Source organism: Neolamprologus multifasciatus, chromosome 14 (genome assembly GCF_963576455.1).
Source record: "Neolamprologus multifasciatus chromosome 14, fNeoMul1.2, whole genome shotgun sequence".
NCBI classification, from domain to species: Eukaryota; Metazoa; Chordata; class Actinopteri; order Cichliformes; family Cichlidae; genus Neolamprologus; species Neolamprologus multifasciatus.
In genome coordinates, this window is record NC_140452.1 from 3,488,394 (window position 1) to 3,505,575 (window position 17,182).

Genomic DNA, 17,182 nt, shown 5'->3' on the forward strand with positions numbered 1-17,182 from the left:
ACACAGCATGGATGAGAACAGTCTGTACACTTAATTACAGGATTTATATTCTCCACTGCTCTCCCTGACACTCGTCTTTAAACTGTTTTAAGTCTTTCTTCAAGTTCTGTTTCGTTGTATTGCCGTTGTTTTCATTACATGATCATATATGAGCTGGACTGAAGAGTTAGTGAACTTTTATCCTGCCTGCTGTGTTTGGCACTGGGTTTCTTTCTGGACTGTTTCATAACTTAAAGCCTGACCATCAATACACCAAAACATATAAATACTTTTTAATGTTTTAAAGTTTGAGGCATTTTAACAGGGCTGTGGGAACCGACTCACTTTTGAAGCCACCCAGAGGAGTTTTATTCACATCGGCTTCATTTTCATGCAACTTGTTTAGTTTAAAAGACGCTGACGCTTCTGACTCTGAGTCTGGATTATATTTGTATCAAGTTACATTATTCAAACCATGCAAAATATTAAATGTTTTTATCAATCTACAACCAGCATGTGGTACAATCCATGTGAGACTCTCCTGAGTGTCTTAGAGTAGGACAGATGTAGAAATTCTCTCTCAGGAAGAATAACTGAAAAAAGCCAGATCACTTTCTTCTGGTCAGGACGTACAAAAGAAATGTGCACAGATGAACCACTGCCTGATGAAATCTCAGCAGATATAGATAGGCCAAGTATATAACGCCATCCTTTTAGGGATAAAGTGTAGAGTTACCATGACATTCACATTCACTGAGCCACCACACACAGACCTGCTGGGGCTCCTCAGGGGGGCATTAGCACACAAAAGCAAAGCCAAGCAGCAGATCAGGCTGCTGTTACTGCCAAACAGTCAGGCCTCAGGAATTCATTTTGGCACAGATGAAGAATGAAAAATGGCTCTGACATTTACAGCACACATCCCGCTGCAGCAGAGTCGACAAACAGTGGGAGACAGCCGCAAAACTAGGTTAAGATTTTTGCCATTATTAAGTTATCCTCACTAATTTGTAGGATTAGGATTGAGATCCCACATTAGAACCAAATTTCTCTGAGCTTTCATTGCAGCGTGCAAATCCAGGGATGCTAAGACGACCACAGATTTGAGTTGGGTGAATGAATTAGCTGAGAAGCTAACTATAACACCTGTCATGTTTATCTAGTGTAAGACGACCAGAGCTCAGTTGGTGTTTCAGTGGTGAACCAAAATGATTTCACCTGCTCACTGGGTGCACAGAGAGAAAACTGAATAGAACAGAAAATAGACCTTAAAGAAATGTAAAGCTGGCAGAAAAGAAACAACTTCTCCAGTTAAGTTTAATACAGAAACTAAATGAAAACTTAGAGCTGGAATTGGGTTGCAGAGTGGCTTGCAGACATCATTTTAATACTAGTCAAACCTCTTGAGAGGTATGCAACCCTCCACGGCATCAAGTTTTTAAGCAAATGTGTACATGTGGGGTATCCACAGAAACCTTCGAATCTCAGCTAAATGCTCATATAAACCATTTCTACAACCACCAAACACAGTGAGAACAAGCAATGATTAAAAGAGCAGTTACGTAATTGTGCAAAAGTCTTCTAAACACACACAACGGAGCCACGAACTCTCCCGACTTCATGTAAAAAGGGAACCAAAGCCTGGTTAGCTAGCTGAGCTCTCACAGATCCCCAAACTCCAAGTTTCAACACGCTCCGACCAAAATCCAGTGAACCAGACACAAAAGAAGACCACCATGGAATCATAAATGTTGGCACAGATGTTGATTACTGACTATCTGTGTTCCAGCCTCAGTAACTTTGACACAGTAACAACTGATGCAATAGTTAAACCTCTGATGAAATCTGTTAGCTTTATTTTGATACCAAGATTGTTTACGTAGAGTTTGTGATTGCAGAGAAATACTCCATGCAGGAGGCTCAGAAAGCCCTTTGAGGCTCACCAGAACAGCATCTTTTGAGTTGCAAGGGTTTCCCGCCTATGAAACACCTTTCATAAACAGCTTTCCACATAAAATCCACTCTTTTCTTTTCCCCACCGGGCCTTTTTTTCACCAGTGGGCTCACCAGTGTTACCAGTGTGTGCCTCTGAGACAGACAGCTGAGCTGAACTCTCTTTAATCAGGAATAATTAACCTTGTGAATTGAAAACAGTGTATTGTCTGTAAATTTACAGTATGTGAGTGTTTCATCAGTGTGCTATTTGACTCCAGTGGTCATTCAGCTGATGAAAAGAATTTGAAGAGCTCTCAATTTGATTGGTTATTTACGGTTTCTTGAACAGACAGAGGCGCACCGTGTCGTTGGGACTGCTGTTCAATACTGAACTCAGTATGACTGTGTGTCTGTGCACCGCTGCCAATTAAATGATAATAGAAAATACCAGGGAAAAGAATTATGGAAGTGTTTCTCTCATCGGTGAAAAGCGGGCATGCCATCACATAATTCATACAGTAAACACACCCATGAATGTGCCGTTAGAATTATCATCTCTGCTGCCATGAATTCATATTTGACAATGACTGCTTTGAGTGAAAGATAAAGAAAGTATTAACCAAACTGAGAAACCGAGACTCTTTTTAATTGAGAACAGTGTGAGAAAACCTTGAAATAAACATGATTATCTCCAACAAACTAAACAACGAGGAGGTGGGAACCAAACAGAAGCTACACAAAGCTTCTCCACTGTTTGAGCAGCTCTGATACCTCCGCAATAAATCAGCCATTGTGAAGAAATGCTTTGAAATAATAAGAGTGTGATGTTTTATGGGACTGATGCCGCAGTGAGACAAAACAATTTCATGCAAATAGGAAACAGAAATTAGAAGGCGGATATTGATAGATATAAAAACATGAGAATGTTAAATAATACTAAATAAATACTAAAAATAGAGCACGAACTGATGGATGAAGTATCGAGATAGGTATGACGAACCTGCGATGTTACAGAAATATAATAATCGAAAAATGGACATTTGGATTTGTGAAAAAAGTCCCGCCCAACGAGCATGCCGGGATCTCTTTGTACTGATGGTGCCTTACATCTTGTTGCCTCCAGTATATTTTCTCCTGAGAGGTTTCGTCTTTAGGTTCAGAAGTACCTCAAAGGTAGTGAAGGGTTTCTTGCTTTGGCAATGAATCACTAACTAACCTAACATACATGCCTTTGGTCTCTGGGGAGAGCGGGCTACCCGAAGGAAATTCATGGATGCACAAGAAGAACATGAAAACTTGAAAACACAGAGAAGGCCGACTGTTCCAGGATCCAACAGACTCTGAAATGTAACAGGTTTACGAATAGAATGAACAAACTGATGAAAGTGATGAAACTAACACAGAAAAGTGAAGCTGAACAAGAAATGGAGTTCGGGTTTGACCGTTTCTGGTTTTGTGGCACAAAGTCGAGCCAGTTATAGCTTACCCACTTTGGTGTGGAACTGGAGTGAAACCTTAAACAGAGCCAGCTAAACAAAAAACACAAACAAAACAAGTCAAAGCCACAAAACATCGCAGAAGAAATTAGCAGCAGCTATCAGAAATGTATCCAAAGTGCTCATTGTGTTTTCTTAACCGCTAGTTGTTGTTTTTAAATGAACTCTGGCTCATGTTCCCCTTGGTGTGGTTCTCTGGTGCACCCAGTGATCGCACTCGGGTGCAGACCAAAACAAGGTCTCAGTGCAGTTCCTGCGGTTCGTCTATGATGGGAATGTGATCCAACCTCCATCTGAACCAACACCAGGTGCACATTCCAAGTTTTAGCTAAAAACATATGCTTTGTATTTTGGGATTCAGCAAGGTACTACAGATCTATACGGGCTACATACGAGCTGTGAAAGGAACATAACTTCTTCATGTTCTCCAACAGTGCAGAACACCTTCTTCCTGGCAAACGAATGACTGAACATTCTTACGTGACGCATTTTGGTTCACTTGGAGTTCACGTGGAACTCCAGGCAATGCCCCAAGTCACTGTGCAGGGAAGATATGATGCCCACACTGTGGAGGACAGAGGAACAGCCTCTGGAATTAAGATTTGAACTACCGTCAGTTCTGGTCACCTAAACTCAACTACATACAGATCTATGAACTGGATTTCTTAAAAGTGCCTTCTGTTCATCCATCCAGATGTTGTTGCACCAGACGTCTACTTTGGACTAAAATAGTATCTAGTCTTAAATCCTCGATTGCCTGTGGGGGTTTGAAGGGCTAAAATAATAACAGCATCCGTAAGCACATTTTCATATTCCCCTGATTTCCCCAAACAAAACTAAAACGTCTGCTGACTCAGCACAACTGTTGAATAATAACACCAATGAGCCTCGTGTCTTTAGAAATAAACTCCATCATCATAACATCGTTCGTGCAACATTTTGGGTTCACAGTCTTGCAGCGCAAGAGCATCAGGAATTCTTCAAAGTTCTCACATGGCTGTAAAACGTAGACTCAGCCTCCTGCGCGCCTGCTCTTTGCTAACAACACCTCCGGAGAAGATGAAGGGTTGTGGGTGGGGGTGGGGTGATGTGCGGAGGAGAGGTGGAGCCCATTTTATTTGCTACTCTATCATCAAAAGTGGATGCGTGTTATTGCTGAAGAAGCACCATTATAATTGACAAACCGTAGCTTTGTTTGACAGTCCAACTCGTAGCCAAAGTTTTTTTTTGCACAGCCAGCAGGAAATGCACAGCCAAAGCCTTGAAGCTGCTGACATTAAATAATATGACAAGTCAGGAAAGAGCAGGGAGTTTAATGTTAATTGTGCTCACATTTAGAAGCGCCAGCATGTCGGATTACTGATTCAAATATCAGAGGTGAAACAAGTAACGAGCACACATTTAAAAGGTGTTTTAAAGCGTCCAGCTTTAAAGAAGAGATAAATGTTAAGAGGTAAAAATCTAAAAAAAAAAACACCTTTATGGATATTTTACATTTTCATACTGGTTGTTTTTGTATCTCATCCACCAGGATACTGGTTGTCAGGGGCGTGGCTTCTTTGATTGATACAGGCAGCTTGAGCCAAAGGCTACCTGCTAGATCTCAGCTCCGTCTGAGTCGACCGCTGATGATTTTTAACCAAATTTAATAAAAGCTAACAAATAATTTGGCTTATCCTGTGGCTAATTGTACAAACACAAATGTTAAGCTTCATCTTTGGTGATTTTGCAGCATTTTATCAGCGTGTTAACCAAGCTTTCTAATATTAGCTTGTGAGCTCACTCTGACTCCACACACTAACAATGGCATCCAAAACGCTAACGCTCAGCCCTCAAATGACAGAATCCAGAAACTGTAGCACTGTGATTACTTCTTCTCTGCTAGATTAGATTGTTTCTGCATTATTTATCAATATACATATAATTTTGTTGAGAATAAAACCTCATTTTGCTCCCGTGCCCATCACTGTAGAGGCGTTGCTGCACCTCTTCCACTGAATGACCATGAAAGAAACACAGCGGTATTCCAGGCGCACTGTAATAGGCCTGTCTGCTCCACTGCTTTGTCCAGATCAATAAAGTTATAAAGCGACACAGAGAGGGAGCCAGTAAGGCCAAGCAGCCTGTCGGCAGCCGGATGTGTCCTCGGTCCCTTGGCTGAGTCCACCGCTGCTGTCAGGACTGTAATATGTCTGTTGACCTTGAGTTTACAGCGAAGGGAAGAGGGAGCGCCACACACATTAAGAGCTATTCTGCTTCCAAAAGTGTTTTCAAAGTTCAACAACAGCATGTTTACATTTATGGGTATATTTATGGCATTTGCCTGAAACTCTTCTCTAGAGAAAGCCACCGCTCCAGGGAGCAAACAGCCCTTTTCCCAGTCTTCTTTATATTTACAGCATCTGAATGGCTGGACTTTACCTTGATGCAGCAGTGATGTACTAAAAGTTTCTATAAAATAAATCGTTTGCATTATTTTATAGAAAAGCTGAGGAGACGGAGGCTAAAAAAGCTTATCACTGCAAAGAAATATTCTGCATTCAAAGGAAGCACGGCGTGATTTTTGATAACTGGTTGTGCTTCAGTACTGAATTATGATCACAACGTTTAAATATTAACAATTTTGCACGTTTGTAGCTCTCCACTCTTCTCCCATCACTCATTCTGACTTAAGATGGCATTTTTTAAATATAACTGAGTCTGGAGTATAAAAGCTTCACTTCGTCTGTGAAGGTTCTCAGTCGTCTAGGTCCTCGTAGTCAAAGGAGCTTGCAAAGAAAAGCGTCTGGACTTCTTTAAGTTGCTTGAAGACGTTTCACCTTCATCCGAGAAGCTTCTTCAGTTCTAAGGTCAAATGGTGGAGAGTCCCAGATATAAACCTAGTGGGAGTGTCCCCCCCACAGAGGGACAAAAGGACCCCCTGATGATCCTCTAATCGCCTGAGCCAAGGTGTGAAACTGGGTGTGGGTCCCAATCAGCCAGAGTTTCAGGTGAGTTCATTGTGAATCCTGGCCCCACCTTATCATGTGATTTCCTGAGGTCAGATGGCCCAGGATGTGAGTGGGCGTTAAGGCGTCTGGAGGAAACTCAAAACTGGATTATAGATGGCAGAGAGTTGGTGTCGTAAACCACCGCCTCTGTTCAAAGATGGCCGCTCACAGTGGACATAGATGCTTCTTTCACTCCTCTTTCAAACCATCTGTCCTCTCTGTCCAAAATGTGAACATTGGCATCCTCGAAAGAGTGACCTTTGACCTTTAGATGCAGATGGACAGCTGAGTCTTGTCCTGTGTCCATTCCTCGCTGCTGTACAGCAAACACCACATTGTTAAGTCTGTGTTTTGGCGTTTTGTCTTTCAGGTGAACCAGTTTCTGTCTGAGTGTGTTGCTGGGTCTGAAATGCACCGGGATGTCGTGCTTGGAGAAAACCCTCCTGAGTTTTTCTGATACACCGGCTACATCGGGGATGACAAGGTTGTTGCGTCTGTCCTTCTTATCCTCCCTCGCTGGTGTCTGATCTTCTTTTCTGAGCCTCTTTGCTGACTTTAAGCTGACTTAAAGCTTCCCTTCCTTAACAGGTAAAGAAGTGAAGATGTGAATATAATTATTGCATGGCCTCCACCTCATTTAAATATATCTGCCTGAAATCCATCGTGCTGCAGTTTGTGTCCACAACACGGCGGGCAGTACCAGCTTTTTATTCATTGGTAGATCACTACAGTCGAAGCACTCTTGGTCAAGACGAACCCCACATTACTCCAGACACATCCATTGGTGTTTATGTATGAATGTGATACGCAGGCCGCGGTGTGATAACGACAATGTATGGAAAACGATGACGTTTGATCCAACTCCACAGCAAAGACGCTGAAATATCCCCAGATGAGTGAACACAGTTTACCCAGTGAAGCAGTTCTCATAATTATGAACCTGGAATCATTTTAAACTGCACAAAGACAACGGTTTAACTATGCTTCCTAAAACTGACGCAGCAGCCTCTGAACTTTTCTTTTCACAAAGGATACTGAGATCATTAAGTATATTGGGATATGAATCTTGTATAACCAGACCTTCTCAGTAATTTCAGCTCTACGGAGACTGCAGTAGCCTCAAGTTTGAGTGTGACCGCTTAATCATTGCAATTGTGGCCGCGGTAGTTACAGGCCCATTACAGCCAAACTCCCAAAGCTGCTCTTTCTGCTGCGAGGGCATTTCAAACTGCAACCTCTGTCTGAGACGCAGGTAGGATTGGTGGGTTTCCTAATGACTGTCCTGGTCACCAACACATCATACGAGTGCTTAATTAATAGTAAACAACATATCAGCAAGAAACGCTAGTTTGGGCAAACAAATCTCAACGACTTTACTTTTTCTCTGTTCCATTTAAATTGTCCATGAGACAGTCGTATCTGTAGGATTTCCTCTGAAACCACAGTGCAGCCTGTTGGCCACCGAGCAGGTTCAAGAGTTTGGTCTTGGGCTCCTAAGCAATGGTAATGACAAGCAGAGACGCAATTCTCTGATCTTTGAGCCTCTGTGACGCATCAGAAAACGCGCTGGAAGAAATGTCAAGGCTCTGTCGTCATACTCATTGCATTTCTCTTTGTCAACACGCTTACGCCTCCATCAATGCATTTTTAATATTAATATGTTATAACTTGTGCACAACTTCATAAATCTTACATGTTAATAATATTAATAAGGGCAATGTGTAAACGTTTGTGACGTTGTGCAGGTGACACTGCTGAGTACACGCTGTGACCTACAGTGGCCTTTAAAACCATTAAACAGCATCTTTAAAGGCAGGAAGTTAAAACAGATGTTGTTATTGTCACTGTAACTTTGTTTCATTCTCATTTACTCAGCTTTACCATTTTCTGCTCACTTTTTTCTTAAAGTCTGTATTTTAAACCAGTGCTCTTTAGTCGAACTGTTGGTTGGTTTAGGAGAAGATCGAGTTTAGGCTGAAATAAAACATTTCTAGCACCTTTTTAAAAGCTTTCAATTTTCTTCTGCTGGATTCTAGCACGACGAGTCCCCATTCTTCTACACGACATGGAAAATTTAGGGCTTTCTTGATTTTACAGTTTTTCATTTCTGAGCCTGGGCTCGTAGATGTATGTGAAAACTGAAGAAAACAGTATAACGGTTGAACTTTTATTTTTTCAACCCTGAGGGTTTGTCATACCACAGTGGGATTAGACAAGGTTAACACCTGACCATGGCGAACCGTTGCAGACATTGCAGGCCAACCCAGTATCACAGCAAAGCGCGTAACAGACCTGCTGGTCCATCTTGTGGAAGTCTCTCCCAGACTTGAAGTGCCTTGCAGTACCAGCAGAGGGCGATAATCCAAAGCCAACATAAAAACAGCAACGGGCTTTCAAAGAAAGCCAGCTTTTGTCCCTCTGTGGGGGGAAACTCCCACTAGGTTTAAATCTGGGACTCTCCACCATTTGACCTTAGAACTGAAGAAGCTTCTCGGATGAAGGTGAAACGTCTTCAAGCAACTTAAAGAAGTCCAGACGCTTTTCTTTCCAAGCTCCTTAGCTTTCAAAGAAACATTCCCCAATACAGATCAGCAATCTAGCTTAACCTTACCTAGCATAAAGAGTCAATAACGACTTGTTGGTTTTAATTCACCGTAGCGCTCTCTGCTGCAACTTAAACATTTCACGCTTATGGGAGGTAAAGCATGACACCCACATGATGGACCAGTGGGTCTATTATATGCTTTGCTGTAATGTTGGGTTGCACAGAATGCTAACATTTTGCACTGAAAATGGCAAAAGATTGTTGAGTTTCCTGTTCCGAGCCCAAACTGGGATACATCTGCCCATAAATGAAAACAAGTTAAATGCCACTGGACCATTAAGACCACAACCTCAGGGATGTGTAACCAGCAACACGCATTCACAAACCTGTTTAGTCAGACAGCACGTGATGAGACTAGCATATGAAGCTAACGAGGGATTCTGCGGTCTGCAGCTCATTCCAGCACCGAGGGGAATTTACACAACGGTGGGAAATAACTATAGTAATGATTTAAGAAAAACTTTCGCTGTCACACTAATGCCAAAGTGTTGCATTCACGTGGTAACTGAGCGCAAACTGCTCTGCAGGTATCGGCTCGAACACGGAAGCTTCACTGCTAATGATGACTATTTATGAGGCCGTTATCTTGTCACACAGCAGAACTCGACAGCACAAATAAGTGAGAGGTGGAGAGGGAAGCCTCTTCAGTATGTAGGCCACGCTTTCATGACTAAACTTAAACTTCAAAACTTTTTTTTTCACGTTTCTTAATCAGACGGAGTTGAATATTCAGTAAAGAAAAGCTGCAGATGTGTAAAATCTTGAGATGACAACAGCAGCCACCTTCTCCTGCCGTGGCTCTGTTGTTTTCCCGACTCGTCTCTCAGCCTTCACTCTCATTATTGCTGCTCTCATCCTGTGTCTGTGCTTCTTATTATTCTGCTTGTGACCATTAGGCCTGCTCATCTCATTACTGTAATTCTGATTCAAGGTCCACACCTGCCATTACTGTGAGCACTCTGTCTCATTAGGGAAGTCCTGTCACTGCAGCGGTGAATGCGGCAGCAGCAAATTAGTTGTGATAGAAAAGCCGTCAACGACACGCGGAGTGGCAGTGGGGAAAGATGCGACTCCGTGTGCGCGTTCGTGTGTGTTAATTAATCAGAGAGACAAACTGCATCTGCACGTTGTTGTGCATCTTGCATTTTGTGAGAACAGAAGAAGTGAAGTGTGCAGGTGAGTGCAGGTTTGCTGTACTCAGGGGCCCATTTCAGCGTGTGCTATGAGATCTATAGCTACCTAATGGACCTATTTGCTTGTCCAAGTTGCTTCAAACGATTCAGCCGGAGCAAGAAACTAATGTGGCTATTAAGGCTGCATTAGCCTAAGTCAGTGTTTCTCTGCACCGCGCTCTCGAACAAACACACACGCACTTTAATTGCGAGCTCTTTGTAATGTTTTCTTCTATTACCAGTTTGTAATTCCCTTCAGTGCGGTCACCCTCGGGCTGCTGAACCCAACTTCCCACAGATTGATGAGCGTTAACCTTTAAAAATGACTTTTAAATCTTGTTTTCTGGATTTTTTTTTTAAGTCTTTTAAACCGTTTTAAATGCATCTTGCAGGAAAGCAGGACTGTCACCCGCTGCATAAAACTCATTTATCTACCTCCTTTTTTAACCCAGTGGAGTAAACTGTCTGATGTCATGTTTGATGTCGAGGTAACACACAGCGGGTTTGTGTCTGCACCGTTTCATTGATTTCCACATTCTCTAGTGGGTAGAAACTTCAGCTGAGAATGAAACAGCGAGAAGGGCAACGGTAACTCAACTTTTCATCCTGTTAATATTGCACGACTTTGCAACTCCTGTTTCATTTCATAGTTAAAATCAATCCTTATTGGAATAACACAAAAATAACTGCACAAATGACTTCTGCAGCACTGAAATCAGTAACAACGCTCTGCAAACGCTGAGCTCGGCTCCATTATTTTTAGAAGTGAAATATGCAAATGTAGCAGTGGATAGAGGACGCTTTCCTACAGCAGTCTGAGAGTTAAACTCTCCAGCAAGCCATAACTTTATTCTTTATTATTCTCTGTGGGCTATTCTTTCTTCCACAAGCAGATATGAGTTATTAGTACAGTTCCAGCGTATCTTAGCTTCTTATTCCTAACACAGAACATATGTCCACAAACACGAGACTCACATATTTCCAATAGATTTCCTGCAACGTCCAAAAGAAGCGAACTGCTCAGCAGCTCAGTAGGAAGTGTGAGCGTGAAGCCCATCAAGTTCTGAGTTCTTTAAAAATCTGATGGTTTACATGGTTTAAATGCAGCCGGTTTCATTGCCGTCATGTTGAGCACCTTTTGCTTCCAGTACAGCTTCTACAGTACGGATCACCGAGTCTCTCACTCCAGTATTTTACGTCGCTAACGTGCAGAGAGCGTTAACATCAGTCTCTGCTCACATGGTTCGATTTTAATGAATTCACAAAGCTCGTCCTTATTATCATTATTGCTCTGCAGGCGATAGTCAGAGACACTCACACTGCACCTGGTTTCAGGATTCACAGAAATGTGGAGGGACTGCACTGTTTGTCAGTGTAAATATGAATAAGAATAATTTCATTGATGCCAGAGAGAAATTCACGTCTGACTTTGCTCACCTGCTATTTGAATGAGACTTGAAAAGCCTGATGGCTTTGGGTGCGAATGATTTTCTGTATCTCTGCGTTTTGCAATGCAGAGGTAGGTTTTTTATGTTTTTTTGTTCTGTAAGGATGTTATAAAGTAGGTCACCAAAGCTGTTCCGGATGGCTTCCAACATCTTTATTGTGCATCTTTCAGTCACCTCCCCCAGTGTGTCCAGTCAGGCTCCAGTTACAGAACCAGCTTTCCTCACTAGTCGTTCAGTCTCTTTGCATCCTTGTTTCTGATTCTTCCTCCCCAGCAGACTGCAGCATAGAACAGCACAAGAAATCTTAGTTTTCTTAACAAAAAGAAGCAACTTACAGGATCCAATTTAAACTCTTACTTTTTGAGCCCCTTCTTACTGGTCTGAGCTACTATTTATTTGTGCTCCAGAGAAAACCATGAGGTCCAGTTCAAAACTAATGTTATCCACTTCATGTGGCGACAGAGCCTTCTCTGTGGCAGGTAGGGATGGGTACCGGTATCCGGCACCGGTTCTGTCATAAACGGTAGTAACCAGACCGAAAAGCAGCGCACATTTCGGTGCTTTATTTCGGTGCTTTTTTTTCCCCTGAGATGTGATACACTTTGAATTCTAGCCAATCATTTTATGTTTCCGAGGATAGTAGGCGGGTCCAGGTACGTACGTTCTTTTAGAGCAGAGCTACAGATTAAAAATGCCCAAGGTGAAGCGGTCAAAAGTCTGGCTGTACTTCACAGCAAAAGATGCAAACTCAGCAGCTGCAACAAGTGCTTTAAGCTGATACTGTGATACTGTCAAAGGAGGTAACACCTCAAATCTGATGAAACACCTGGCGACGCATAGCGTTTTTTAAAGCCGAGAAATGCGCCGTATTTGATAGCTTGCTGCGAGACCTCACACCGAGCACATCTACTGCGGGTGTGGTGCCTGTTATCGGACCCGGAGTTAGCAACATCCCCCAAAAACCCGAAGAGGAGAGTCCTGGCCCCTAGCCCTGCCAGTGTAGCAGAAATGATGAGGATGATGATGCAGCAGCAGCCGTTCTTCTCTGCGTGAGTAGCTTAATGTTGTTCGTGTGTAATTTACGTTGAGTAGGCTAACCACGTTATTACATTAATGCATGTAAGGTGAACTAGCAAACACCATCATAGCTACATGCGGCTGTCTTCTTGTTTGATGGCAGATACTCCCTTCACCCTGGACAAAAAGGCTAAAATGACCAAAGAAAAAGTGGAAAACAGTTAAACATGAGAGGTTTTTGGACAACGTTTGTGTTTTTTTCCATTGTTTAAGCACTGCTTCCAGCCAAGAATGATACCATATATGCCCCATAGCTGCAGAAAAGGCTAACATTGTTATCTTTTTACAAAAAAACAGCTGAACATGAGAGGTTTTTGGACAAACTTTGTGTTCTCCATTCTTTAAGCACCGGTTTGAGCACCGTTTAAGCACCGGCACCGTTTCAAAAGTACCGGTTTGGCACCGGTATCGGATAAAACCTAAACGATACCCATCCCTAGTGGCAGCTCCCAGACTTTGGAATAATCTTCCCCTAAATATTGGATCTGCACGAACACATTTTAAATCGTTTGTCGGTCTGGCATTTAACACACTTAACATTAACATCTTGGTTTTAACAGCCTTAGTTGTTGTTTTAGTTGTTTTTATTGACTTATTATTTTTTTCTATATTTTACTGCATCATTGTTTTACATTTATTTGCTTCAGAGGCATTTTGCATTGTTAAGCACTTTGTGGAGCTGTGGACTGTTTGGAAATGTGCTATATAAATAAACTTGACCTAACTGTGCCCCCTTGTGCAGCTTGTCTGTATTTAGGATCAATCTAGTTTGCTATCTAGATGTAAGCCTAGATATTTATATTTTGTTACTACCTCTTTGTCCACCCCTCCCAAACTTTCACAGGATGGCGGGGAGCCCTGAATCACTAATCTATCATTTCCTTCATCTCTGAGGTGTTCAATATGAGGTCGCTTTTGTGATGCCTATATTCAGACACACACCACAGTGGCGGTGTTATCCGAGTATTCTTGGATGTTACAGTACTCAGAGCTGTATACAATGTGAAAAGCTCTCCTGTGGAGCCCCCGTGTTGCTCATTAATGCCCCAGAAACTCAGCTCCCCAACCTGACAAACTGGTTCTGTCAGCTAGTCTGTGATCCAGCAAACAAATGAGGGATCTACGTCGATCTCTGTGAGCTTGTCTTCGTCCAAGTTTGACTGGATGGTATTGAAAGCGCATAACTCTCACACAGGTGCCAGATTCCTCCACATGAGCTAGGGCTCGGTGAAGCATGTAAACGACAGTATGGATGCAAACTGCAGGGGTTCAAGTTTGTCTATGACCTCCAGTCTCAGTCGGTGTGAAAACAGCCATTCCAAGGTTTTATGGGATGTAAGGACCAGTGGTCCGTACCGTTTAGTTCAGGAGTATAATTGCAGAATGTGCATGGCATCCATAATTGTCAAAGGACTTCCTTGAGTGGATTCCTCCACCAAGTGCCTGTGATCATGGAGAGCAGGTGTTGATAGCAACCTGGAGCGCTGTTTGTTAGACCGGCACTGGAACACTGTCTAAAAAATGTTTCACATTTGTAAATTTGTTTACATTTAATTACATTTGACTTCCAACAAGCAACCTTAAAATAGCAGACGAGCTGGAAGCGGCTCACAAGTGGAGAAGGAGATGACTGTAAACGGAGGCTGACGAAGGCAATCGGTGATATGCACAAAGAAGAGTATCGTCATCCTTAGAAAATCCTACAAATTGTGAGAATGCGTGAATTTATTGAGGAGAATACAGAGATTCTGACCTGTGACTGAAATAAACACAAAGCTGTCTTTCTTTTTAATCACAAAGCAAGCTGCACGAGAAGAAAAAAAGTCGGAATACTTACATTTTTATAGATAATGTAAATCTGCAGCCTGCCTCTCCTCCACAAACGTCTCACTGTCCTGAATTTTAAATGTCCACCCTCATTCAAAACCACGCAGGTCGTGTTTTCATAACATTTCATTCCATGTGGTCAGGAAAAAAAGGACAGAGTATATATAACTGAGTGTGTGCTGATGTGGAGTAGCTGTCAGTCTCATATGACTGCATTACTTTAAGACAATAGAGTTAAATGTAATTATGTAAACTAAATTAAAGGCGACCACAGTCGGCGCCAGCAGTGTCACACTGAGCAGCAGCTTAACTCTTTACCAGGGAGGGGGGCCGTCCTCTTCTTACAGGGTTTATCGCAGCGATGGTGCTCATCCGGGTTCACGGGCTCATCCGTGCGGTGCACACGCCCTCGTAAATCGGACTGGAGGACCCAGCAGGTGCTCGTTAAAAGTCCTGTAAGTCTATCATTGGCTCAGTCACCTGCCCGTCAAAGTCTGCCAAGTTTGCCTGCACAGAAAGATCAGAAGGAGAGAAGAAGTTAAAGGTTGAACAGATGGAGGGTGGAGCAGGAGGTGGCTGGTGCCATTGGGCTTCTTATCTTTGTTTTGGAAAGATGTCTTTCATCATCTAACTTCTAAAAGTAATGAAACCCAATGTCAGCATCATGCTAAGGTGGTCTGCTAAAGCTTTAGCCAATGACAGGGTCAGACTGTCTACAAGAAAGTCTGAAGGCTAATAGCATTACCAAATCTGACCCCAGCATTGACTCTGCATATTATATACAATTTCATTTAGTGTTCAACATTTGTTTGTATTCAAAACTACTTAAAATTGAACCTCGTGCCAGCTGAGAATCCCCCAAAACTGCTGTGGCATATTTAATTTTATACCCTCACTGTTATAAATACTGATTTTAAACATCTGGGGACGCCCCCACCACCTGATGTACCAAACATGTCTGATCATTAGGGCTGCACTCTCAGGTTCAGTTGGTTCAGTCGGTTTAGCCGTTATCCTCTGATCCAACCAAGAAGTTACCGGTCTCACAATTGTGCTGATTGTTTAAGGAGAAAAGTGTTATCAGTTATCAGGGACAGACTGCCTGCGTACACATTTCTAGAATCATGGACTCGGTCAACCCTAATGGCGATGGCACAATCACGTTTGGATTTTCTGAACTTGTAATCAAATTTGGCTCCAAAACAATTAGCACCACATCAAACGAGTCATGGGCGTGGCTACGTTTTGTAAAAACTGTTGCATGTCACTGTTCATATGGCATATCAGCTAAAAATGGTGACTCGTGTCTCCATTATTATGTTCCACTAAAGGGTTTGAGCGTGGATATATCCCAGTTTTTATATATTTGCCCCAGTAATGGCTTTATAAAGGCAGGATTATCCAACCACAGCTTAACTGGTCAACATCTGAAGATGGGAAGTCTCCATTCTCATAAAAAGATATCAAAGATTTTTATAGGTTTATACACTTTCTGTATAAGATTAACCACAGCTTCAGCAACATGAACTGTGTGACTCCACATATCTGGACCATCATATTAATGTTTACATTTGAGAAGGTGATCAGTTCCCTTTAACCTTTACTCTTAGCTGCTTTGTGCTATACATGTAAGCACCGTAATGTGTCCCAAGAGTTACATGTTATTATTCTGAGACACTTTAAAGACACAATTACCAACAGATGGCTTCTGCCTGAGTTATTTTCTCCAAAGCACATAAAAAAACCAGAGCAAAGAAGAAAAAACAGGTTCTCTGCTTCACACATTTACTTTCATTGTTGTTTATGCAATCAGCAGCACAGAAGGAAGTCCTCTTTTACCAATCAGTGGTCTGATTAAACCTTAAATCCGGGAACAATCAAGATTTTCTAAGGGGAATATCATGTTTTAGAGGCAACGTGATGATACTGAGTTTGGCTGTTTTCTATCACAGGGTTTGACTTAAATGAAAACAAAGGCGCATGTTTGATGACCAGCTACCCTGTTTTATACAGTAAGCATAGTGTGGCTACTGTGGCTGCCTCGAGCACGTTTTAAAAATCATCAGCTGTTCTTCTCAGGCTTCAGGCTTTGTCACTGTCTTAATGTGATCACGGCCATGGCAGTGAAACAGATGCTCCTTCTTTAAACATAGATTCTGTATCGATGTCATGTTTTGTTGTACATGCATGAAAACACCACCAGATGGCAGTATGCACCGCTAAACAATATGCTGAGCTCAGTGAGCTGTGAAAGACAATGACTGGAGAGAGAAGACGCACACATAAAACTCGATTTTGACAGGTTACTACACATTTAACCCAACAAGATTTAGATTTAAAAACTGCTCAGGACACAAATACTATCACCAAAACATACAAAGCAACAGTTTGTGGGTTTTAGCTATGAGGCCATGTGTGATTGGATCTTGTCATTCATGCTGTTCAGTTGTATTTTGGGAATCTATAGTTTTCATTCACGTGACCGACTACTCGGGCAGGCAAAATATTGTTAGATCGTGCCAGCCAACAGTGGACAGTTGGTAGTACTGCAGGACAAAAGTTTCTTTGATTGCTCCAAATCTTTTTATTTTTTGTATTTCAAGGCTACTCGGATCATCCAGTTGTCTCCAACCTTTTTTGCGCCACGGATACA

At 42.2% G+C, this 17,182-nt stretch overlaps 1 protein-coding gene across 2 annotated transcripts in view; it reads right to left on the reverse strand.

Moving 5' to 3' along the window:
* The window catches only part of LOC146503262 (leucine-rich repeat and fibronectin type III domain-containing protein 1-like protein), a 359,063-nt gene that overhangs the window by 213,189 nt on the left and 128,692 nt on the right, over positions 1 to 17,182 (reverse strand). The window contains exon 3 of one of the 2 annotated variants that reach the window (XM_085130612.1): positions 14,848 to 15,036. The gene's annotated coding sequence lies outside the window, so the exon portion shown is untranslated. Of the gene's footprint in view, positions 1 to 3,400; positions 6,697 to 14,847; positions 15,037 to 17,182 lie in introns of those variants that run through there. The other variant, XM_085130613.1, reaches the window with a different exon arrangement.